The 25,458-nt window shown below is 39.9% G+C and overlaps 1 long non-coding RNA gene across 2 annotated transcripts; it reads right to left on the reverse strand.

The window, feature by feature from the left end:
* Positions 1-2,247: 2,247 nt before the first annotated feature.
* LOC147979848 (uncharacterized) lies at positions 2,248-7,508 on the reverse strand. 2 transcript variants are annotated; one of them, XR_015619031.1, is made up of 4 exons: positions 7,314-7,508; positions 7,169-7,246; positions 4,552-7,026; positions 2,248-4,316 (listed from the first exon to the last, which is right to left on the reverse strand). It is a non-coding gene; the product is annotated as an uncharacterized LOC147979848 (long non-coding RNA). The 2 variants fall into 2 exon arrangements; XR_015619030.1 differs by having other exon boundaries at positions 2,248-7,026.
* Between the last annotated feature and the right edge of the window lie 17,950 nt (positions 7,509-25,458).

Here is a 25,458-nt window from a genome sequence, read left to right on the forward strand (position 1 = left end):
GTCAAATACATACGCAAAAATATAGGTCTAATCATTTCAGCAAAGCGCTCAAAATCCTCATCATCCTTTTTCTTGGATGGTTTAGGAGGAAAAGGCATGGGTTTCTGAACCCATGGTTCTCTTTCTTTACCGTGCTTCCTTACAACAAAGTCTCTCTTATCATAACGTTGATTCTTTGATTGTGGGTTATCAAGATCAACAGCAGGTTCCATCTCTACATCATTGTCATTGCTAGGTTGAGTATCAATATGAGCATCATCATTAACATTATCACTAGGTTCATGTTCATTACCTGATTGTGTTTCAGCATCAGAAATAGAAATATCATTGGGATTCTCAGGTGTGTCAACAACAGGTTCACTAGAAGCATGCAAAGTCCTATCATTTTTCTTTTTCTTCTTCTTAGAAGAACTAGGTGCATCAACATTAGCTCTCTAAGAATCTTGGTCGATTCTCTTAGGATGGCCCTCAGGATAACAAGGTTCCTGGGTCAGTTTACCCCCTCTAGTCACAACTCTAACAGCATTATCATTTTTCTTATTATTTAATTCATTGAGAAAATCATTCTGAGCTTTAAGTACTTGTTCTCCTTGACTGGTAACCATAGAAGCATGTTTACTAATAAGTTTAAGTTCACCTTTAACTCTAGACATATAATCACTCAAGTGTTCAATCATATAAGCATTACGTTTCAATTGTCTATCAACGTAAGTATTGAAGTCTTCTTGTTTAACCATAAAATTATCAAACTCATCCAAGCATTGGCTAGTAGACTTATAGTGAGGAATATCACATTCATCAAATATATAGAGAGAATTTACCTTTACTACTTGTGTCGGGTTATTAAGACCATGTATTTCTTTGATAGGTGGTAAATTCTTAACATCTTCAGCTTTAATACCCTTTTAGTTCATAGATTTCTTTGCTTCTTCCATATCTTCAGGACTGAGAAATAGAATACCCCTTTTCTTCAGAGTTGGCTTAGGAATTGGTTCAGGAAGTGTCCAATCATTTTCATTACTCAACATATTATTCAATAGCAATTCAGCTTGATCAACAATTCTTTCCCTGAAAACACAACCAGCACAACTATCCAGGTGGTCTATGGAAGCATCGGTTAGTCCATTATAAAAGATATCAAGTATTTCATTTTTCTTGAGAGGATGATCAGGCAAAGCATTAAGTAATCAAAGAAGCCACCCCCAAGCTTGTGGGAGACTCTCTTCTTCAATTTGCACAAAATTATATATTTTCCTTAAGGTAGCTTGTTTCCCATGAGCGGGGAAATATTTAGCAGAGAAGTAATAAAGCATATCCTGGGGACTATGCACACAAACAAGATCAAGAGGATTAAACCATGTTTTAGCATTACCCTTTAATGAGAACGGAAATAACTTAAGGATATAGTAGTAACGAATTTTTTCCTCATTAGTGAATAGGGTGGCTATATCATTTAATTTAGTAAGATGTGCCACAACAGTTTCAGATTCATAGCCATAAAAAGGATCACATTCAACCAAAGTAATTAACTCAAGATCGATAGAGAAATCATAATCCTTATCGGAAATACAGATAGGTGAAGTAGCAAAAGCAGGGTCATATTTCATTCTAGCATTCAAAGATTTTTCTTTCAACTTAGCTAACAGTTTCTTCAGATCATATCTATCATTGCAAGCTAAAAAGTCTCTAGCAGTTTCTTCATCCATAACATAACCGTCAAGCACAACAGGCAATTCATATCTAGGGGGAGAATCTTCATCATCACTTTCATCAATATTATCAATTTCAATAATTTCATTCTCTCTAACCCTAGCAAGTTGTTCATCAAGAAATTCACCTAATGGCACAATATTATCAAGCATAGAAGTAGTTTCATCATAAGTATCATGCAAAGCAGAAGTGGCATCATCAATAACATGCGACATATCAGAATAAATAGCAAGAGTGGGTATCGCAAGTTTACTCAAAACAGAAGGTGAATTAAGTGCAGAGCTAGATGGCAGTTCCTTACCTCCCCTCATAGTTGAGGGAAAAATCTTGGTTCTTTCATCTTTCAAGTTCTTCATAATGATCTAGATAAAAATCCCAAGTGACTCAAAGAATAGAGGTATGCTTCCCGGCAACGGCGCCAGAAAATAGTCTTGATAACCCACAAGTATTGGGATTGCAATAGTTTTCGAGGGTAGAGTATTCAACCCAAATTTATTGATTCAACACAAGGGGAGCCAAATAATATTCTCAAGTATTAACAGTTGAGTTGTCAATTTAACCGCACCTGAAAGACTTAATATCTGCAGCAAAGTATTTAGTAGCAAAGTAATATGGAAGTAACGATAACAGTAGCAAAAGTAACAGTATTGGTTTTGTAGTGATTGTAACAGTGGCAATGGAAAAGTAACTAAGCAGAGATCAATATGTGAAAAGCTTGTAGGCAATGGATCAGTGATGGATAATTATGTCGGATGCAATTCCTCATGCAACAGTTATAACATAGGGTGACATAGAACTAGCTCCAATTCATCAATGTAATGTAGTCATGTATTCCGAATATAGTCATACATGCTTATGGAAAAGAACTTGCATGACATTTTTTGTCCTACCCTCCCGTGGTAGCGGGGTCCTATCGGAAACTAAGGGATACTAGTAGAACGCCCGTGCGTTGCTACGGGCTCCTTGTATATGACAATGGTTCAACCTCAGTTATATATAATACTCCCTCAGTTCCTAAATATAAGTTCTTTTAGAATCATGCTTATGCCCATTGTCAGCCTTTTTCAATGTAAAGACCCTCTTTCTCACTCTCTGTCTCTCATCCCTGAGCTCTCTTCTTTATCTTTCTTTCTCTCTCCACCGATTTCCCTATTTTTTTCTCTCTCTCTCCACCTCCATCCTCTGTAATTCCCTCAATTAGTTATTTAAGTGTTTGATTATACACACAATAATATTTTTCAGTGTAATGTTTTAATATTTTTCAGTGTAATGTTTCAAGACTAATTAGATTTTCCACCACAATAGAAGGACTTTCGTGGAAATTGTTGTGGGTGACTCGCTCTATCCTTATTCATTAAAAGTTTTCTGGAGTCATGGAAAATATTTTGTGGAGCACTACAACACACTCCACACACATGGTGATGTAATTTTTCAGTTTTGATAAGAAAACTTACAAAAAGTATTTGTGTGAAGCATAGTAAGCAAGATAGTTAGGTCATTGTGGATGCGATGATATGAACAAGAATATCTACAAGTTTAAAAGATTTCATAACAATGATCTATGAACTCTATTTATAATTTATTTTGCACTACCATAAACCAAGTCATTACAAATACTACTTGCCTTCATGCCTTGGTCCATCAAGTATTCTCAAGATTTTAGTGTACTATCAAGTCAACATTGTTTAGAAAACTTAGCCCATTGAATAACCTTAACAAGAACATTTTCACAGAGCGATGTGTTACTATTTATACATCAAAGCTTAACCAGCTGTAGATTTTTCCTACATCAAAACTAATTACTCGTCTATAAGGTGGTTATTTCACCACATGTAAATTTCTTCTGATTACCACCAGCACCCCTCATAAGCAGTCCTGCTTTCTATCAAGAAGTTGCATATTCAGCAAATGTTAATGTCCCATTTTCTTCCTTGATGTCTGAATCCGAATACTATTTATTTTCATGGATATAGGATGCTTTGCTTCCACCGTAGTATATATATTCCTGCCATGTCGTTTGTAAAGACATGTCTACTTTGTAGTACGCAATGCATCGTGCACCTGCGTCTTCTCGCTATCTGCAGGCTTTCTCCAGTCACCAGCTCTGACTGTTTCACATACACGCTGATAATTCTGCCTTGGTTGTAGGCAAGTATCTGGTATATTCAGCTATCATCAGGAACTCCTCTTCACAACTGTATTTTGGTGGAAAAAAAATTCTACTGAAACCAGATGCATAATCATGGAGGTAGCTCAATTTTCAAGGCATAAGATGGGTAAGTTATCCCAAAAAATGAACAACCATCATGCATATCCATATGGGAACGGAGGATTAATTACTAACCTTGAAGAACTTTTTTTGAGAAAATTACTAAGCTTGAAAAACTTTTTTCTTGAACCTGATGCTGTGGAATGGTCATTGTGCGTGCCCAGATAAAAGGAACTGCTTATAACTTGGAATATTATGCATACCTAAAATAATAACTGAGTAGTGGATGTTCAAGCATCAAAAACTTTTTGACTGGATTTTCCTTACCACACATCAATCAATCTTAACATTTTTCTGACCCCATGTCTTCTTCCTTCAACAGCAACTTAAAAGATTTCTGCAGATAGGGTAAAATCATGAAGCACTTGTAAAAGATTGTACTTAATTATAGAATAAATATAAGACATATCAGACTTGAGTATTATAAAAGAATGATATGAGTCCAGAAACAAGTCCAATTTAAGCCCATGATGTGTAAATAGTCCAATTTTAGTCCATGATGTGTAAAATAGTCCAGAATGTAGTCTGCTTAGCTAGCGAGCTAGTGTCACCGCACCATTTGGCAACCTCACCCTTGGAGCAGCATCGCTCTCTCGTGCTCTGGCTTCCTGGATGCCTTGCCTACCGTCAACCTAGTGCTTCTTGACAGCCAAAACGTCAAGCCCTTCATGATTGCGCGTTGCCACATGGTAGCAGAGGCAACTGCAAGTAACAACGATAGTCTAAGTAGAACAAGTAAGATGATTATGAACTGTTCCTTATCTTGCTTACCTATCTTGTGGTCCATGCTGCCCACATATTTGAGGATTTACATTGAGGAAATTGAACCTTAAATTAGATGACAGCAAGCTATATAAATAAATATTTTGCAAGAACAGAATGAATGGATACTAACTTCAAAATGTAGTGTATCACGGAATGAATACTAACTTCAAAATGATGCCTCTAGTATAGATATACAAGGAAAAGGTGCATACATTTCTCGACGGATTCCATGATCAAGTACGTACTTGCTAATAATTTGGTAGGAGTAGAGCATAATTTAGGGATCAAGTAAGAGCATCCGGTTGAATCTACATAACGGATATGGAATCATTCAGAACGACACCAAGCTACAAGTTGAGTGACTGATTAGTTAATGGCGGCTAGTTAAGCTAAGCTAGGTGCGGTTCATGGGAGTCAAGTGTCGTTTTATCTGATTATCTCTCAGACGAAATCAGTAAGACCAAAAATTGCCGTGCACCCATCAGTCTGACAAAATCAATAAGACCAAAAATGTGAGTAATCATCATCTGCAGCCTGTGAGGAATCAGTGATTTTCCACCTAATGATGTGTAAAAAAGAAATGCAGCTAAAGCATCTTCAGAGAAGCACATGCCCTTGAAAATATAGAGCCAACGCTGAACATCTCTGACCCATTTCAAAAAAATGATGACAGATCCACTACGCCCCTTGCTAGCTCAACTAAAACACCTAACAATGCCCTCAACATCAACACTGACACTCGTGTCTGAATAAAAAAATCAACAACACTTCCCCAAAATAAACATTGGCCTGGACATGAAACTGTATGGATTAATTAATAACGCTCTTAGTATGCCTATGTGTGTACCCGCACATGGTCGTAACGACAAGGCAGACTTTTGTCATCCATGGTAACAAGGCTTAAGCTGTGCACACCGGCATTGGACGAGGATCGCTTACTATGACCGGTGGCAGGGGAAGGAGGAACTACGCCAAGAGGGACTAAAGGGGTTCTCTCCCTCAGAAGTTTTCCATGGCCGACCACCACAGCAAGCCGACCACCACAGATGCAGGGACCCCTTGACTGACACATCAACCATGCGTCAACCGGCGAGCATCAACGCATTTCCACCGCGCTGCTCTCTGCTCTCCCTCCTCTCTTTCATGGCTGGCACAAGGGATGGGATGAGACTAGCTGGAGGCAACCCCTCTCCTTCTTTCTTTCAAGCAGGTCATGGCGCTACATTTTTACATGAGATTGCAGAGTTAATCACATCGGTTACATGATAATATACTTAATCCTCAGTCTGGTCATGTGTAACTACCGAACATATCAAAATATAGTAATGTTCATGTTTAAAACCAAGATATAGCTGGAGAGAAGTTAAAAATCAATGCTTAGACTAAAATTATAACTTACTGAATGAAAACTTAGTTCGGTTCAGATTATAGATTTGTAGTTTTAAAACGTTAATCACATCAATAACACATGACCGTTTATAGCCTTCTACAATTTGGTCTATATCTTCAAAGTACTTTGGACAAAAACAACTTGATGTGCAAAAAGAAGGGATACTAATATAAATATTCATTGTACTTGAATGCAAAAAGATCAACAAGATCGGAACCGACTGAAAAATAAGAAAAGAGCACCTACAGACTCACCTGTACGCTATGGTACTTCTGCCTCATAGACTTCGTTGACCCGCATAGTTTATGGCAATGACCCTACCTCTTCTGCTGCATCCGGGCTTGGCCACCATGACGTCTCCTCCTCCTAGTGCATCCCCTCTCCCAAAATCCACCAGGAGATCCTCCCATGCTTAGTATGCAAAATAGTTGATGAAATATACGAGGTCCATGTGAAATTGGAGTTTAGTATCTTGGCACTCTGTAGTTAACTCTTAACTGCAACACTTCATTGATCTAAAAAGCTGCAGCACTTCATACGTTGAAAGCTTTGAAATTGCTGCAGCCAATATAGAAGATGTTTGCACTATAGTCCAGCAATACATTTACTAACACTTGGAAACATATTCTGAATGCTCTACTCTTCATAGTATTGATAGCATAGTCTGAATGCTCTTCTACATAACATGGACTCGTAGACAACCAGTTATATTGACTCCACATTTTCAAGATAAATTAACATAAGCAAAATTACAGTTTTGTGTTCAAATGTGAAAAGTATACCTAAGTATCCCGAGAGAATGTATTACTTTGTACCAGCTGAGAGTTATCACTATTCTCATTCTGAAACCTTATCCTGAGAAAAACATTGGTTGCATATATGCACACAGATGCTGCACCCAGAATAGAAAAATAGACAGTTAGATAAGTAGCATTATTCAGAATAGAAGCACATAGAAGACAAATCGAAACATCAGCAAACCACACCAACCAAATCAAAAGAGAGAGAGAGAGGCGGAAACTGATGTTGAGCACCTTCATAGTGGGCATCCTCACGGCCCCTTGAACACGCAGCAGCTTCTCTTTGCATATCTGTCACTAGATCGTAGCAAACTGCACGCACGCCCGAATCAGACGCGAAGATAAACCAAACCAGAAGAAGCGGAGGAGGGATTCATACCTGGTCGAGGTCATGGACCACAGGGTTATCTACGATGCCAACGCCAGATCGGTCATCATGGCCACGGGCTAGGGAGGCGACGATGACGTCTTGAGGAGGAGGATGAGGGTGCGGGCATGAGGAAGAGGTCATCGCTGGGAGACACCTTGTTGGTGTGAGGTGAAGAGCCAGATCGAGGATTGGGGTGGGGCGTCGGCTGCGGCAGCGGCTGGAGACCGGGAGACTGTTATTTACTTGACTGCTCGGCCTTAACGGGAAAGGTTAGGAAAAGTGCCTTTCCTTTTTTGCAGTTTAAGTGCAAGGAACTTGAAATAGGGCCCTACTGCGTTTTTAGTGGAACGCCTTTTAGGGTGGATTCCTTTAGTAATATATAATCTATACACTCGATTCATCAACGAAGAGGGGCTACTCTGCACAATACCACATTCTCTGAAAATAAACAACACAAAGATGAAATTGAGAAGGGGAGAGATGACATGCTCATTAGTCATTACCTTCTAGCTATGATGAATGGGAGATGTGGGTTGAGGTTGTGTCCGCTGGGGTGCCGACCTCAAACATCACGACGCCGGGCGGTGCGACGATGGGCTTCTTGAGGCCCTGCTGGTCCTCGTCCATGACAAGCGCCTTGACTCTCAATCCATAGACCTCCTCGACGACATTTGTTGTTGATTGTTATTAACAATATTGGCAATGGCAATTCAGTTTTCTTTGTAGTCATGTTCGGTATTAACTTAACCATCCATATTTATTGAGAAATATTATTCTGTAGCTCTCACTGTGTACATTGGCCATGAATTTAATTTAGAGCATTCATGTTCTCATCTGATCCTAAAGCAGGCAAGTTGGAAACTATCAATGCTGCTATGAAAATGTTATGTTCACATAATTCATAAGTTGGATTATGCACCAATGCATGGACCTTTTTGTGTTAGCTTCATATTTTCTATAAAATAAATAATCATACATGTTTAAACAAGTCGTGTTCCATATCACAAAAAAAGGTAAGAATGTGGAATATTCCATATAGAGGAGATTAACAACCAATGATGAAATGTATACATAAGGATATAACATTTTGGCCAACAAGTTTCAAAGATGAACGAGAACTTACCGGCGGGTTGTGAATGTCAATACTCTAAGGAGTACATCTTAAATCACCATCACTGATTACTGCCTTTCCACTAAAAAGTGATTATTGGCTTTAAAATGTGTGGTTTCTACAGAACTGCAGGTTAACGTTAATTTACTTTTTGTAAAGTACCTTTCAAAGATAATATGGAGATGTGGTCACCAGTTGTAGTAAATGCAGATAAGAACTACTATAATATCCCTCCGGTGCACTTACAACAATATATAATACAAACAAAGTGAATCTGCAGAAAATGATTGAGGGATGCCAAATAGAAAATGAGGCCAGAAATCTAGCTAAGCAAACGTACTTGTATAAAGTCGCTGAAACATGGACCCCAATTGTTAACCCTGTAAACCTGAAGATCAAGTGAGAAAATAAAATAAAATTAGAACCTTTTCTCATCAAGTAAAAGTGTAAAACATTGGGAAGTCAACTTGAAACATAGATCACAATTATCAATCTGTAAACCTGAAGATTCCGTGAAGAGCAATGAAAGAAAAGCAAAAAAGATTAGCCATACCAGCCTATGTTAGGAGTGGAACATCCAAAATTTTGGCACATAAAGTACGAGTTCTGAAACGTCAAAGTAATAACCCTGCCCTCCTGAAGTCTTGATCATGTTCAGCTATGCCAATTTCGCATTGACAGAGATTGGTTTAACCTACGAGAGCACAAATCAAGACCATTTTATGGTCTACTCTTCACTGAATGATATGTTATGTGAGATCCCATGTTATGCAGAACAAGTATGTTTGTCAAGCCTCGCGAGTCGCGATACTGCAAGACCAATAGCTATAGCCATACCCTGCTATAAGGTTCTTGAAATTGTTAACAGCACCCTCCTGAAAACTAAAGGAAAACAGATTGACGACAATGCCTATGGAACGGGAAAGCATGAGATGAAGTCGACAACTAAAATAAAGATAAAATTGAGAGTACAGCCCATAGCACATACCTTGTCAGGGTACATGTTGATGACAGAACCAGAACCAGAGCGACCACCATGTTTGCGTAGATGGTGTGCTGAATTCTGCACGTGCCTTTGGTGCGACGGGCGATGAGGAGGTGCCTGGTCTTCCGGAAGCCCGAGCTCAGTGGCGTCGAAGTCGACCCCGATCACGTCCAGCTCCTGACTATTGGCGAACATCCGCACAGGAAGACAAGCGCAACACGGCTTGGGCCCGTGTCCTCCATCTACACAGCGCGGCCGCGCATCACGGCGAACAGCACGGCGGCGCAGTCCCATGTTGCCTCAGCTCCCCCAAATTGCAGGCATCAGGCCAAGGCGTCGTCGCCGCGTACCCAAACCGATGTGGCGTTTGAATCCCATCCCACGGTGGCTGGGTTCGCAAACTCAAGGCAGCGACCGGCGGGGAAGACGAGGACCAGCGTGGAACAACCAGCGGGGTAGGAAACATGAGATAGAGGGGCAAGGGCGGTGAGCAGGGCCGGCGATCCAGAAACGTGGATGCGAGATCCGGCGAGGTCTTCTTGAGGGGTTCCGCGGCGGAGGCGCTGTCGAGTGCGCAGATCGCGCGACGGCGGCGATCCAGAACTGTCGGCGATCCCGTAACGCGGAGGTGAGATCCGGCGGGGTCTGCTCGAGGGGATCGGCGGCAGTGTGATCCTGATGGACTCAGGTGGCGCCGTTTCTTTGGGCTACGTGTGTGGGTGGGGTTGGGTGGGTGTGAGGATGAGGAGACGAAAAAAACCGGACGAAAGTGGTGGGACGAAAAAAAAACCTGGAAGCGAGACTACCAACTGCTCCATTAGGAGTAGAGATTAAGGCCTCCTTTTAATAGAGTACCGAACCAAAGCATTAACATTTAGTGAATACATGAACTCCTCAAACTATGGTCATCACCGGAAGTGGTCCCGATTATTGTCACTTCGGGGTTACCGGATCATAACACATAGTAGGTGACTATTGACTTGCAAAATAGGATCAAGAACTCACATATATTCATGGAAACATAATAGGTTCAGATCTGAAATCATGGCACTCGGGCCCTACTGACAAGAATTAAGCATAGCAAAGTCATAGCAACATCAATCTCAAAACATAATGGATACTAGGGATCAAACCCTAACAAAACTAACTCGATTACATGATAAATCTCATCCAACCCATCACCGTCCAGCAAGCCTACGATGGAATTACTCATGCACGGCGGTAAGCATCATGAAATTGGTGATGGAGGAAGGTTGATGATGACGATGGCGACAGATTCCCCTCTCCGGAGCCCCGAACGGACTCCAGATCAGCCCTCTTGAGAGAGATTAGGGCTTGGTGGCGGCTCCATATTGTAAAACGTGATGAATCCTTCTTCCTGATTTTTTCTCCCTGAACGTGAATATATATAGTTGGAGTTGAGGTCGGTGGAGCCTCAGGGGGGGCCCATGAGACAGGGGCCACGCCCCCACCCTCGTGGACAGGGTGTGGGCCCCTAGGTGTTGATTCTTTTGCCAGTATTTTTATAAATTCCAAAAATATTCTCTGTGAAGTTTCAGGTCATTTCGAGAACTTTTATTTCTGCACAAAAATAACACCATGACAATTCTGCTGAAAATAGCATCAGTCCGGGTTAGTTAAATTCAAATTATGCAAGTTAGAGTCCAAAACAAGGTCAAAAGTGTTTGGAAAAGTAGATACGATGGAGACGTATCAGTCGACATATCATAGGCACCTATCTGACCCACTGACGAGCTCACACATGTTTCCTCCGACCAATCAGAATTTTAAATGTGGAAATTTTCTATTGGTCCAGGCTATTAATGGGTTATCAGATCCAAAACCGGACTTGATAGCTTAACGGCGACCCATTACGGTGGATGCTACGTGTCGGTCACCCTTAACGAAAGCACTTCTGTGACGCGCGATTTATCTTCATGGAAGTGGACACTTCCGTGATTATAATTTTGGTAATGTCATGGAACACTTCTACGACATCACAAGTATGACTATCTTGATTCTGTCATAAAATCGTCATGGATGTACATGCATGACAGAAAGCGTGACCTACTGTGACAAACACGTATCATCATGGAAGTGTATTTTTTTGTAGTGTTGATTTGGCACGATCTTGATGTATCACGAGCTTTGTTAATATAGTTGGATCATATGGTGTTTCTCCCTCCCTATCTTGTTGTGATGAATTGAGTTTTCCCTTTGAGATTTTGTTATTATCGGATTGAATACTTTTATGGATTTGAGAGCACTTGATGTATGTCTTGCTATGAATACCCATGGTGACAATGGGGTATCATATTGATTCACTTGATATATGTTTTGGCACTCAACTCGCGGATTCCCGAGGTGACATTGGGGTAATCTATGCATAGCGGTTGATGCACGTTTTCGTCCTTGTTTCTCCGATAGAAATCTTGGGGCACTCTTTGAGGTTCTTTGTGTTGGATTTAGTATTATGAATCTGAATTTGTTTGATGCATACCGTATAGTCAAGTCACGGATACTCGCGGTGACATTGGAGTATATAGGTGACATTACAGTTGGTTTATGTGTACCATATGGTGTTATTTTAGTACAAACTCTTGGATAGATCGATCAGAAAGGGTAACTTGGTGTTATTTTAGTATGAACTCTTGGATAGATTGATCGAAAGAATAGCTTTGAGGTGATTTTGTACCCTACAAACAATTTCTTCTTATGTTCTCCCCTAGATAAGAACTTTGGAGTGGTTCTTCATCGCACGTTGAGGGATGGTTATATGATCCAATTATATTAGCATTATTCATAGATTGCACTAGAAAAAGCATAGACCCTAGGCCTCATTATTAAGCATGGCAATACCGTTTGTGCTCACTTTTGTTACTTGCTACCTTGCTGCTTTTTTATTGTTCCTATGACAAAAATGAATATCTACTATCATTACTACACTTGTATCACCATCTCTTCACCGAACTAGTGCACCTATACAATTTACCATTGTATTTGGTGTCTTGGGGACACACGAGACTTTTTGTTATTTGATTGTAGGGTTGTTTGAGAGAGACTATCTTCATCCTACGCCTCCCACAGATTGATAAACCTAAGGTAATCCACTTGAGGAAAAATTGCTACTGTCCTACACAACTCTGCACTTGGAGGCCCAACACGAGTCTACAAGAATAAAGTTGCGTAGATCAAGCTCTTTTCTCGCACCGCTTCCAGGGAGGTGAGTGCTTGAAGGTATATCTTTAGATCTTGCAATTGAATGCTTTAGTTTCTTGTTGTATCACTAGTTTGGTTTGTAAAATAAAAATACAAAAAAATGAATTGAGGTGGCTTCATATTATTCGTCTTTATCATGTCTTTCTTGAAAATGATGGAAAGGAAAATTGTGCTCAATTGATAGAAGAAGAATTCAATAAAATGTTTGGCATAAAATCCTTGAATGATGAGCATGATTGCATTGTTGTTAGTATGAATTCTATGAATATCCAAAATGCTAATGATGATTGCACTAGTCATGACAAAAATATTTCTTATAAGCATGTCAATTTTTGTGGAGTGGAAAGACTTTGTGAAGACATGCCTTATAGGGATGATAGATTTTGTAAGAAGCATAAATAAGATAGAACCAAGTTTTTGCTCAAAGTGATAGATGAATTTGCTACAAAATTATGTTCTCTTTATCCTATTACTTGTGAACTTTGCAATAAAGTTGTTCACATTAATTTCCAATGCATGCTTTTTCATGATCGAATCGTGTCCAAATATTGCAATAACTTGATCACACTTGAACTTTATAATGGAGTTTGCTTATTTTGTGGGTGTGAAGAATTGTCACATAAAAATGGTTGGTTTGAAGCATTCATATTCACAGACCATGCTGAAACTAATTTGAAAGAAATCCATATGTTTTGCATGGTAAATTACAATGAAAATGCTTATATTGCCAACTATAGGAAGACGGGAAAACCAACATAATATAAAAGGAATAGTAATGAAAGGGTAAAGATTTCTATTTTCCCTCCTATTGTCTCTCATGATGAAATAGGTGACGAGAAGGATCTCCGTATTCAACCAATCTCATCAATAAGAAGCTCGTAAAAAATAATTAAACCCACACATATTGTGGTGAATAAGAAGAAAAGAAGAAAGAGTAGAGGTAAAAAGGTATCCCTCCCAAATGATGTTGCTCCTATTGTTGTTGTGCCTCTTGAGAATGAATCAAAAATAATTGTGGAAGATGATACACTTGATGATGATTTTTTTATGCCTATTGCTTGTTGCAATGACTATGATTGGGAAGATAATGATACTTCTTATAATCTTGAAAATCTTTTTGGCACCAACTTGGGAAATTCTGATGATAATAATTGTTATACTATTGGTGCTATTCATACTATTAATGATGAGAGTGATTATGCTTATGATATGCCAAGCCACAAGCTTGGGGATGCTATGTTTGATGAGAATGACATGTTTGAGAATTTATTTGCTACAATTAATGTTTGTCCCAAGCTTGGGGATGCTATGCTTAATGAAGATGATCTCTTTAGTCACCCTACTTTGAATGATCAAATTTGCTATGATGATTGCATGCCTCCTATTTATGATTGATGCAATATTTATGAAAGTGGGTTTGCAAGAGTGTCGACTTTAGATAATATTTATCTCACTATTTTGGAGGGTGTTGAATATTATTATAATGATAAAAAGTGAATTTGAAGAGGTCATGACTTTATTTAGTAATGATTCCACTATTTCAGAAGAGGTTTCAATTGACTATGATGAGAACAAAGTTGCTACTTATGATGATTATTGTGACGATACTTATGTTATAAAAAGTAGTGATAATTATTGTCATAATTTTGAATATACTTTTACTGAACATTACTCTTTTAATGTGGAAACAATTTATAGTATTCGAGTTTCATATGATACTCCCACTATTATGAATGAGAATAAAATTGCTTATGTGGAGTGTAATAAAAATACTATGCTTGTGGATCATGAAAGGAATGCTTTGTGTGATAGTTATATTGATGAATACATTCATGATGCTACTGAAAATTATTATGAGAGAGGAACATGTGATTCATGATGTTCTCTTTATGTTTTAATTCTTTACTTCTATATGAGCATCATTGAAATCATCATGCCTAGCTTAAAAGGCATAAAAGAAAAGCGCTTGTTGGGAGAAAACCCAACATTTATACCTACTATTTTTGTGTGCTCATATGATTATGCTACTGTAGTAATCATGTTTTATAGGATTTTTTCAATAAAGTGCCAAATAAAGCCGTTGGGATAGTGTGGATGATAGTTGACTTGATTCTGTGCAAAAACAGAAACTTTTGCTTCTAGTAACAAAAATTATTTAAATTCACCAGAATGTGATAAAATTCTGAAATTTTTACAGCCGATTGAAATACAAATTTTATACGTTTTCCTAATTTTTGAGAATTTTCGAATTTACAGAAGTATGGTCATTGTCCAGATCATGACAGACTGTTCTGTTTTTGACAGATTCTGTTTTCAATGCATAGTTGGCTTGTTTCCTAGTTTCTATGGCTTATAATGATCAATATAGATTGTGTAAATGATAAGATACAGTAGGCTTTGTGTGACAAAAATTATTAATCTTGTCTTTGACTGCACCTAGGTGAATGATTTGTCTTTATCATACTAACATATCTCGCGAAGTTCCATTAAGTTTTGTGTGATTGAAGTTTTCAAGTTTTGGGTGAGATGTCGATATGAGAAGAATAAGGAGTGGCAAGAACTTAAGCTTGGGGATTCCCAAGGCACCCCAAGGTAATATTCAAGGAAGACCCAAGCAACTAAGCTTGGGGATGCCCCGGAAGGCATCCCCTCTTTCGTCTCCGACATTATCGGTAACCTCACTTGGAGCTATATTTTCATCTGTCACATGATACGTCTCCAATGTATCTATATTTTTTATTGTTCCATGCTGTTATATTATCATTCTTGGATGTTTTACAATCATTTTATAGCAACTTTATATCATTTTTTGGGACTAAACTATTGACATAGTGCCCAGTGCCAGTTGTTATTTTTTGCTTGTTTTTTTACTTCGCAGAAAATCAATACCAAACGGAGTCGAAACGCAGCGAAATTTTTTGGAGATTTTTTTGGACTAGAAGACCCAGTATGGGCTAAAAAAGTACCAGAGCGGAGGCCCGAGATGAGCACAACCCACCTGTGCGCACCCAGGGGGGTTGTGCCTCCTCGGTGACCTCCCGCACCTCCTCTTCACCCTATAAATGGCCAAATATTCAAAAAAACCTCGGGGTAACCCAAGATCAGATGTTCCGCCGCCGCAAGCATCTGTAGCCATGAAAAAACAATCTAGACCCCGTTTGGGCACCCCGCCGGAGGGGGAAATCATCACCGGTGGCCATCTTCGTCATCCCGGCGACCACCATGATGAGGAGGGAGTAGTCCACCCTCGGGGCTGAGGGTTTGTACCAGTACCTACGTGTTTAATCTCTCTCTCTCTCTCTCTCTCGTGTTCTTGAGATGGCATGATCTTGATATATCGCGGGCTTTGTAAATATAGTTGGATTATATGGTGTTTATCCCTCTTTATCTTGTTGTGATGAATGAGTTTCCCCTTTGAGATTTCGTTTTTATTGGATTGAATACTTTTATGGATTTGAGAGCACTTGATATATGTCTTGCATATGAATACCCATGGTGACAATGGGGCATTATATTGATTCACTTGGTATATGTTTTGGCACTCAACTCGCGGATTCCCGGTGTTACATTGGGGTAATCTATGCATAGGGGTTGATCCAGGTTCTCGTCTTTGTTTCTTTGGTAGAAATCTTGGGGCACTCTTTGAGGTTCTTTGTGTTGGATTGAGTATTATGAATCTAAATTTGCTTTGGTGTTATTTTAGTACGAACTCTTGGATAGATCGATCGGAAAGAATAGCTACAAATAATTTTGTCTTATGTTCTCCGCTAGATAAGAACTTTGGGGTGATTCTTCATCGCACTTTGAGGGATGGTTATATGATCCAATTAGATTAGCATTGTTGAGAGATTGCACTAGCGAAAGTACGGACCCTAGGCCTCATTTTCAAGCATTGCAATACCATTTGTGCTCTATTTTATCAATTGCTACCTTACTATTTTTATTGTTCTTATTACAAAAATCAATATCTACTATCCATATTACACTTGTATCACCATCTCTTCACCGAACTAGTGCACCTATACAAATTACCATTGTATTTGGTGTGTTGGGGACACAAGAGACTTTTTATTATTTGGTAGCAGGGTTGTTTGAGAGAGACCATCTTCATTCTACGCCTCCCACGGATTGATAAACCTTAGGTCATCCACTTGAGGGAAAATTGCTACTGTCCTACAAAACACATCGCTTAGAGGCCCATCACGTGTCTACAAGGATAAAGTTGCATAGTAGACATCATCACATCATATGTGTTTTTCTTGGAGCGTCATTTTTTTATTTGTATTTGCTTGCTGCTATTTATAATAATGTTTTGCATCTTTCATTTCAATAAAAAAGTGAAGTATATCCTTTACCATGCTTATTTTGCATGTTTATATGTTGCTGTTTTGAAAACAGAAAGTTTTCTATCATTGTCTAAATTGTTAAAAAAAAGTCAGAATGTGATAAAATCTTGATTTTTTTACAAAATAATCTATGATAAAATTTTCTACAATGTGGTAAATTTTCAGTATTTTTGGAGTTAAAGAAGTATGAATATTCTTGCATCCTTTACAAATTGTCTTGTTTTGGAAGATTGTTGTTATGTTTGCATATGTTTGCTTGTTTAATGGTTCTATTTGAGGATAGGAGTGTTAAATAGGCAGAGGCATTTAGTATGCTATTTTAAATAATAATTTTAGTGATTTTCTACAGTAGAGAATGATAAAGTTATTGCATTGATTTATACTAACTTATCTCACGAGTTCTTGTTGAGTTTTGTGTGGATGATTTTTTTAAGAATTAGGGAAACCGTGATATAAAAGGAATTAAGGAGACACAAAAGCTCAAGCTTAGGGATGCCAAAGGTGTCCCAAGATAATATTTCAATAAGTCTCAAGCATCTAAGCTTGGGGATGCCCCGGTAGGCATCCCACCTTCCTTCATCAACAATTATCGGTTAGTCCCGGTTGAGCCTAAGTTTTTGCTTCTTCACATGATGTGTGCTATTCTTGGAATGACATTTTATTTTGTTTTTCTTGCTTTTTTTAATAAAATACTTAGACCTAAAAGTCTTTAAATGAGAGAGAGAGTCCTCAAATGGCTACCCATTTACTTAACTACTTGTTTGATCTTCACTTATATCTTTTTGGAGTAGCTTGTCATTTACTCTTGTGCTTCAGTTATATCCTAAAAGTAAATTTTTGAATGAATTGAATATTATGAACTTGAAATTGTATGTTCATATCATGCCTAGTAGTAGCTTCAAATTGGGTATAGAAAGTGAAATCTATTAACGCTTGATAATACAAAATTGGTCGTACAAGCAATTCATGAATGATTAGTATAAGGAAGAGAACTTTCACATACAAATATATTATCTTGGACATCTTCTATGATTGTGAATACCAATTAATTATTTCCAAACTTGAGAAAATTAGTTGAAGTTGGACAAGAAGACAATGTAATGAGTTATCACTACAGGAATCAGGGAGTTTGCTATCTGCCATGGCTGACGGCAAAGGCATGCCTGGTGGATGGCAAATGCCTTTGCCGTCAGCCAGCAGATGGCAACACATCTGGCTAAACAAACTACGACAAAGGGAACTTTGCCATCTGCTGGCAGACGACAAAGATGCAAAGGCCTTTGCCATCTGCCAGCAAATGGCAAAGGGCCTGGACGGCCACTACACCACAACACTATATCCCCAATAGCTAGGTTGGTCGAAAATACAGATTTCGCCAATAAACAGTCGGTCGGGAAAGACTATTGACGACCGACCGTGTCTGTTAGGAAAAGTCTAGATGGGAAAACCCTTCCCCGACCGACATATCTTTCCTGACCGAGTGCTGGTCGGCTATTACCTTTCCTGACCAACAGTCTGTTGGGCCTGCTATGGGCCTTCCTCGACCGACAGTCTGTTGGGGTAGAAATGGGCCTTTCCCGACCAACAGTTCGTTGGGGCAGCCATGGGCCTTTCCCGACCAACATTCTGATGGGCTTAGTGTTGGGCTTTCCCGACCAACTGTCCGACGGAGTATGTTTTGCCAACCAACAATTAGATGGTGTTCTCCTTTGCCAACCAACAATTCATCCGTACGTGGTCCATATTGAAACCTCTAAAAGGTCCTATATTTAGAAACGGAGGGAGTACATTGTGGTAACACTCGCCATACTTTTGGTTAGACAAACAGAGGACAACATCCATGTAAACCACCTTTCTAAGAGCATTTCCATGTTATGGACCTACATGATCTATGATCATATAGGTATATGCTCCAAGAACTAATTAAGTTCTACATTTCTTTTTGTCAATTTTGAGATCTGGCTTCCTCCATTGCTTGATGATGCCGTATATATTTGCATACCTTCATATCTGAAACATATCCTTTCGTGTCTAAGTGCCCCTGACATGGCAGAGGTAAGAAAATATTTACTGAAGGAGCACCCTCATAATAGCTATGAATGTCTCACAAAAATGCTAAATAACTAGCATGTCTGAATCAATAGTAAAAGCCTAACAGAATAATAGCTGAACCAAAGGATGCAGGGAATTAATGGAATTACTGGAAATGGGTCTTCACATGGTTCAGATGGAAAAGAAAAGGCATGGAACCTGTTTTCTCATGCAATGATTTACAGCCAAAGGAATATACAGAAGCATTCGGGAAGAACTCGCCAGTAGGTGCGGACAGGGAACATGGGGTATCACAGCTGATGAGCAAGCCAACAAATTGCGCCGCTTCCAAGAGGAAGAACCCTATAAATCAAACGATTTTGATGGTTTCGATTTGGATTACGGTCAAAAATTTATTGCCTCCATATTAAAATATAAGACAATTTTGTAGGCTAGTTTAGCCTACAAAAACGTCTTATATTTTGGTACAGAGGTAGTACTTGATAGCAATGAAAATAAATTGATAATAATGGTGTTGTATTTGCAGTGAATTGATATTCTTTGATGGAAGATCAGGAATCACTAAGATAATAAGGTTGTTGAGGGATAGACTTTCTTGGAAACTAAAGTACCTAGAGACAGGATTAAGAATTGTATGCACTTGATTTAGGTGTCGCTTTTTGTATCATCATATGGATATGGTTTTTATCATGTACCTCTATTGTTGTGAAACATATTTACATTGTTCTACCAAATAATGTTAGTGCTACAGGATTGAGAATTTGGAGCTAATTATGAAGCACGGTGTCTATTTGGGAGCTCCAAAAAATAAAATTGGATTCAGTGACCTTCTCTTAGTGTTCTTGTAGTTTAGGCAATAGGTATCCACTTGAAAATACATCTGGGCATTACAGTCCTATCTCTATTCCATCCAATTTCATGAACAAATCTAAACTCATCCTGCTTCACGCGGCAAAAATAAACTATAGAAAACAGATGTAAAGCTAGCAGATATACGAAATCTGCCCTTGGTCTTCGTCTTCATCCATATCCAGCTTTTTACACAATCACGATGAAGATATGCTTACCGGGAGTTCCAAAGTTGATGGAGGCAACTCTGAACAGGGCGGAGGCACGAACTCTGTACCGCCCCTTCTGCCACAACAACAACCGCCAATGGTCGGAGGCCTAGATTCTTGGCCATGCGCCGCTTCTGCTGCATCTTGTAGTCGCCGCCCTCGCTCGGTGCTACCCCAAGAGCAAGGTAGACACCAGTCGGAAGGAGGGCCAGAGCACACCCATCACCATCCTGGTGATGGCGCTCTGTCCTCCTTCACTATGGCACCTGGTAGAGGACTGGGCCACTAGATCTGAAGGGGGCGACCTCCATGGTAGCCATCTCCGGCTGCAGCAAACCCTAGGTGGCCACATCTGGCTGCGAGAGCCCGAAGGAGGCACTAGGAGCACGGGAGCACAAAAAGGCAGAGAAAGTGGGAGGAGGAGGGGATAAGGTGAGGCAGCTGAGCAGGAGATGGAGCGGCCGCGGAGCGGACGACGGTGCGCGAAGAAGAGAACAAGAGAACGGCGGTGCCGTCGCTGGAAAGAATGCGTGGGTGGTGATAGGGTTAATGTGGGGTAAGGGAGAAAGGTTGGTTGGAGGATTTTTGGGCCTGGTTGGCACGACGGCTTTTTTAGCCCCACACGCGAGCTAAATTTTGCTGGCCCAAACGACTGGCGTGGGCTATTTTGATGGCCCAACGATTTGTCGGTCGGTAATGTTTCCCAACCGATGGTTGGCTGGGTGTAAGCGTATTACCATCCGAAAATGGACACTAAATGTCTGACTATTCCCGACCGACAGTCAGTTGCCTGTACAAGCATTACCGACCTACAGGCCGATAGAAACATTGCCGACCAACTGTATGTTGGTGTATACTGACCTTTCCCGACCAACGTCAGTAGGGAATTTGGTGCTGTGGTGTAGTGGGCACATGGACCTTAAGGGGTTAACAGCGTGCTTTGTCGTCTGCTGGAAGACAGCAAAGATGCAAAGGTCTTTGTCGTCTGCCAGCAGACGACAAAGCAACCATATAGGCCAGCCTAGTGCCCCCAGGTTGCACAGGTAGCTGCCATGTGGCAGCTTTGCCTGTTTTTTCTTAAATTCATTCAATTTCATAGAATTTCACACATATATAGGTCATTTTTTAGCTAACCTAGGTAGTTATGCCATTTTTGAGCTAACTAAGCATATTTATTTATTTTGGAGGAAAAAATGGCAAGTGTACGTCATTTTAGAGCTATCCTAGTCAAAATCGGTCATTTTGGAGGTAGGTAAGGTTATTTTGTAATTTTGGAGGAAAATAAGCTAAGTCTATGTCATTTTGGAGCTAAACCAAGGTTATCATGCCATTTTTACCTAAGTACGCTAATTATGTCATAAATGAACTAGGTAAGCTAAGTATAGATCATTATTGAGCTATCCTAGGTAGTTATGCCATTTTTTAGCTAACTAAGCATATTAAGTCATTTAGGAGGAAAAATGCTAAGTATAGGTCATTTTATAGCTATCCTAGGTAACATATGTAAGTTTGGAGCTAAGTAGGGTTATTATGTCATTTTCGAGGAAAATAAGCTAAGTATAAGTCATTTTGGAGCTAAACCAAGGTTATTATGCCACCTAAGTGAGCTAATTATGTCATAAAATGAACTAGCTAAGCTAAGTATAGATCATTATTGAGCTATCCTAGGTAGTTATGCCATTTTTGCTAACTAAGCATATCAAGTCATTTTGGAGGAAAAATGCTAAGTATAGGTCATTTTATAGCTATCCTAGGTAAAATATGTCATTTTGGAGCTAAGTAAGGTTATTATGTCATTTTCGAGGAAAATAAGCTAAGTATAGGTCATTTTGGAGCTAAGTAGGCCATTTCTTAAGCTAAGTATGCATTTGTTAAGAAAAACACTTGGGAAAACTTACCATCATCATGGAGGTGAAGGACCAGTCGGGTTTGCGCCAGTGCCAGACGGAGAAGGACCGCTCGAGGTTGCGCCAGTGCCAAACGGAGAAGGATGGGTCGATGTTTGTCGGGAGGTATGCTGCACCAATGATCATTTCCAATGTCTCGTTAGCATGATGCAACTAAAATTTGAATACTAGTAACTAATGACCATTGAAATGAAACTCACCATGGTCGCTATACCAATCTGGGGCATTGGCGGAGGGGTCTAACCGTTGTTCTGGCACATGGTCTGCACACACCCCAGTGTTCGAACCTCTCAAGGGTCTGCGTAACCCCGAATCTGACAATGGCCGGGCGGGGCGGCCGGCGACGGGGGAGGTGTGGGGCGGCGGCGGCTCGAGCACGGGGGCGGCGCGGGGCGGCGGCCGCTCGGGCACGAGGGCGGCACAGGTGAGGTGAGGGGAGAGAGGGGGGGTGGGGCGCGGGGCTGACCATTTTTTAGTTAGGTTGAATTTCTTTGTCGTCTGCTAGCAGACGACAAAGAGCGTAGCTAGTGGGGTGGGGCTGGTGGGAATGGCCGTTAGGTTGGCCACTTTCTTTGCCGTCTGCTAGCACACGACAAATAAAGTGGTTGTTAGGGTGTTCCCATTAGTTGGCCACCCTCCCTCTTTGCCATCTGCTAGCAGACGGCAAAGAGCTATCTGACGGCAAACATGATCTTTGTCGTCAGCTCTTACTTTGCCGCCAGTTTTCTGTAAGCCGATGGCAATGACCTTCTTTGCCGTTAGCTAGCAGATGGCAAAGAGTTGGCTGATGGCAAAGATCCTAATTCCAGTAGTGTATGGTTGTGTATATTTTCATAGAAGTTATATTGTTATGAATCCTCCAACATGTGGTGCTTGCTTAGGATCTTTTGCTAGGAAAAAATTCATACTAAGTAGAGATACTACTTGTGCATCCAAAAATCCTTAAACCTCGTTTCTTGCCATGAGTGTCCACCATACCTACCTATGGATTGAATAAGATCATTCAAGTAAGTTGTCATTGGTGCATAAAGCAATAAAAATTGCTCCTAAATATGTTTGACCTTTTATTGTAAGGGAAAATAAGCGTTGTACAAACTTGTGATGGCAAAGTAATAAAAGCGACAGAGTGCATAATAAAGGTTGTTATCATAAGGGGCAATATAACGTGATGTTCCTTTGCTTTAAGAGCTTGGGCATCCAAAATAAAAAGCGCATGACAACCTCTCCTTCCATGTGCGAAGGGCCTATCTTTTACTTTTTAGTATTTGCTTTTATGCAAGAGTCAATAGTATGCATTCTCATTTCAACATCAATTATTCTCTAGTTGGCAAGCATCATGTGGTGGGGAAAGATGTAGGCACATATGGCCGGTCAAATATATTTGATCATGATTTATTATTGTTGACAATTATCTCTATGATAAATAAGTTGGGAGGCGAAACATTAAGCCCCTATCTTTCTCTGTGTTTGATGGATGCCATTTTTCTAAAAATATGCTTTGAGTACTAGCAATCGTAGAAGACTATGGGATGATTGAATATGTGGAGCTCTTATTTACACTTTGTTGAATAAGTTGAATCGCAATTGTTTGGTGACTAAGAATATAGGTTGTTAAGTTTCAAGAGAAGTGATACGTCTCCAACATATCTATAATTTTTTATTGTTCCATGCTGTTATATTATCATTCTTGGATGTTTTACAATCATTTTATAGCAACTTTATATCATTTTCTGGGACTAACATATTGACAAAGTGCCTAGTGCCAGTTGCTGTTTTTGCTTGTTTTTTACTTCACACAAAATCAATACCAAACAAAGTCCAAACGCAGCAAAACTTTTTGGAGAATTTTTCTAGGCCAGAAGACACAGGACGAGACAAAGAAGTACCAGAGGGGTGCCCCGAGGGGGGCACAACCCACCTGGGCATGCCTGGGGGCAAAGGCACGCCCTGGTGGGTAATGCCCACCTCAGCGGCCTCCCGCACCACCTCTTTGCTCTATAAAAACCCAATATTCCAAAAACCCTAGGGGAGGCGATGAAACACAATTCCATCCGCCGCAAGTTCGAGAAACCACGGATCCAATCTATACACCATCATGGAGGGATTCATCATCCTCATTGGTGCCTCTCCGATGATTCGTGAGTAGTTCATTGTAGACCTACGGGTCCATAGTTAGTAGCTAGATGGCTTCCTCTCTCTCTCTCTCTCTCTCTTGATTCTCAATACAATGGTCTCTTGGAAATCTATTTGATGTAACTCTTTTTGCGGTGTATTTTTTGGGATCCGATGAACTTTGAGTTTATGATCAGATCTATGTTTTTATCCATGAAAGTTATTTGAGTCTCTTGATCTCTTATATGCATGATTACTTGTAGCCTCGTATTTATTCTTCGAATCTTTGGTTTAGTTAGGCCGACTAGATCAATTTTCCTTGTCATGGGAAGAGGTGCTTTTTGAGTGTTTGATCTTACGGTGCTCAATCCCAGTGACAGAAGGGGAAATGACATGTATGTATCGTTGCTATTAAGGATAACAAGATGGGGTCTATTACTAGATGAATAGATCTTGTCTACATCATGTCATCGTTCTTATTTCATTACTCCGTTTTCCCATGAACTTAATGCACTAGATGCATGCTGGATAGCGGTCGATGTGTGGAGTAATAGTAGTAGATGCAGGCAGGAGTTGGTCTACTAATCTTGGACGTGATGCCTATATAATGATCATTGCCTAGATATCATCATAATTATTTGAAGTTCTATAAATTGCCCAACAGTAATTTGTTTACCCACCATATGCTATTTTTCTCAAGAGAAGCCACTAGTGAAATCTATGGCCCCCAGGTCTCTTCTTTATCATATTTGCCTTCGAGATCTATTTTATTTGCTTTTATTTTCATATCTATTAATCCAAAAACCCAAAAATACCTTGCTGCAATTTATTATTATTTATTTTATCTCACGTTCCCGCGAGATCTATTTATCCAATCTACTACAACTTTACCTATCTTTTACCCAGGAGGGATTGAGAACCCTTGTTTTACGTCGGGTTGCAAGTATTTGTTCTTTGTGTGCAGGTGCCGTTCACATAGTGTTGCGTGGTTCTCCTACTGGTTCGATAACCTTGATCTCATCACTGAGGGAAATACCTACCATAACTGTGATGCATCATCCCTTCCTCTTTGGGGAAATACCGACGTAGTTCAAGCCGCATCAAGAAGGCAATGTTTGAACCATAACATGTGAATTGGTTGCTACTTTAACATGAGAAGTTTTATGAGAAATAGTTATTGTTATGATGCTAGAAGCTTCATGGGGGGGCAGAAGGTGAAGGAGATTGCCACCACCCACCAGGGTGCACCAAGGGCCTTGCCCGTGTGCTGGTGGGTGGTGGGCCCCTCATATGGTGTTATTTTAGTTCGAACTCTTGGATAGATTGACCGGAAAGGGTAACTTGGTGTTATTTTTGTATGGACT

The sequence above is a fragment of the Triticum urartu genome, chromosome 3A, assembly GCF_056163025.1.
Source record: "Triticum urartu cultivar PI428250 chromosome 3A, HENAU_Tu73, whole genome shotgun sequence".
Lineage (NCBI taxonomy): Eukaryota > Viridiplantae > Streptophyta > Magnoliopsida > Poales > Poaceae > Triticum > Triticum urartu.